The 1,662-nt window shown below is 35.9% G+C and overlaps 2 non-coding genes across 2 annotated transcripts; one reads left to right on the forward strand and one right to left on the reverse strand.

Moving 5' to 3' along the window:
• Window positions 1–1,069: 1,069 nt before the first annotated feature.
• On the forward strand, window positions 1,070–1,143 carry TRNAM-CAU (transfer RNA methionine (anticodon CAU)). The gene has a single exon. It is a non-coding gene; the product is annotated as a tRNA-Met (tRNA).
• Window positions 1,144–1,353: 210 nt separating this feature from the next.
• Window positions 1,354–1,424, reverse strand: TRNAG-GCC (transfer RNA glycine (anticodon GCC)). Its single transcript has one exon. It is a non-coding gene; the product is annotated as a tRNA-Gly (tRNA).
• Between the last annotated feature and the right edge of the window lie 238 nt (window positions 1,425–1,662).

The raw sequence follows: 1,662 nt of genomic DNA on the forward strand, positions 1-1,662 counted from the left end.
GATGTTAAATACCATTGGATGGGTTACTTTTTATTGGCATTGGAAACACATCACATTATGGCAGGGTAACGTTTCACAATTTAATGAATCCTCCACTTATTTGATGGGATGGTTAAGAGATTATCTATGGTTAAACTCTTCACAACTTATCAATGGGTATAACCCTTTTGGTATGAATAGTTTATCGGTATGGGCGTGGATGTTCTTATTTGGACATCTTGTTTGGGCTATTGGATTTATGTTCTTAATTTCCTGGCGTGGATATTGGCAGGAATTGATTGAAACTTTAGCATGGGCTCATGAACGCACACCTTTGGCTAATTTAATTCGATGGAGAGATAAGCCAGTGGCTCTTTCCATTGTGCAAGCAAGATTGGTTGGATTAGCCCACTTTTCCGTAGGTTATATATTCACTTATGCAGCTTTCTTGATTGCCTCTACATCAGGAAAATTTGGTTAATTTAGTTTTTTTTTATGTACTGTATCAGCAACAATCTCATTTGTTTCAATGGAGAGGGAGGATTTGCCTTCTTGTATTTTTACATCTAGGATCCGAACTGTATTATTGATAATAATAACTGATAATAATAGGAACTGAACATTATGGCAAGAAAAAGTTTGATTCAGAGGGAGAAGAAGCGGCAGAAATTGGAACAGAAATATCATTTGATTCGTCGATCTTCAAAAAAAAAAATAAGCGAAGTTCCATCGTTGAGTGAAAAATGGGAAATTCATGGAAAATTGCAATCCCCACCACGTAATAGTGCACCTATACGTCTTCATCGACGTTGTTTTTTGACTGGAAGACCTAGAGCTAACTATCGAGACTTTGGGCTATCTGGACACATACTTCGAGAAATGGTTCATGCATGTTTGTTACCGGGCGCAACAAGATCAAGTTGGTAAGGAAAAAAATATCGTTTCATATTTGTATAGATCTCTATGATCTATGATCATAGAGGGGCCCTCTTTACCATTCTGTATAAATGGACTATTCTATTTGTATAGATATGGTAGAGGGGTGTATCCAACCAATTTTTTTTTCGTCTATTGGTTCCCAGTTCTTCAGCGCGGAGTAGAGCAGTTTGGTAGCTCGCAAGGCTCATAACCTTGAGGTCACGGGTTCAAATCCTGTCTCCGCAACATTTTTTTGTCAAAAAATTATATTTTTAGGTGTAATTCTGTTACCTAGTAATTAATGACCATTTTTTTTTTCCTTTTTTTGGGGGTAGGCAAAGAAGGGGGAAGATAGAACTACTATACTAACTACTATAGTAGTTAGTATAGTAGTTAGTATAGTAGTCAACCATACCGAATTTTTTATCTTTTATCATAGTACATTACTTCATCGTGGGCGGATAGCGGGGATCGAACCCGCATCTTCTCCTTGGCAAAGAGAAATTTTACCATTCAACCATATCCGCATTTTCTTCGTTCCTGATACGCACGCATATGTCCACACATATATGACATATATCATATATCATATATGCGTCTGGATCATATTTGTGCAGGGCCGGATACTCAGATACTATAGTAAAGTACAGTAATATTTCAATTAAGATAATCTTAATCTTATTATTATATCCAATTAATAACAATATAATTTTTTTTCGTAACTCAGATTGAATCTTAATGTCTCACAATCCGAATTTATTAGAA

The sequence above is a fragment of the Elaeis guineensis genome, unplaced genomic scaffold, assembly GCF_000442705.2.
Source record: "Elaeis guineensis isolate ETL-2024a unplaced genomic scaffold, EG11 Super_Scaffold_1000265, whole genome shotgun sequence".
Lineage (NCBI taxonomy): Eukaryota > Viridiplantae > Streptophyta > Magnoliopsida > Arecales > Arecaceae > Elaeis > Elaeis guineensis.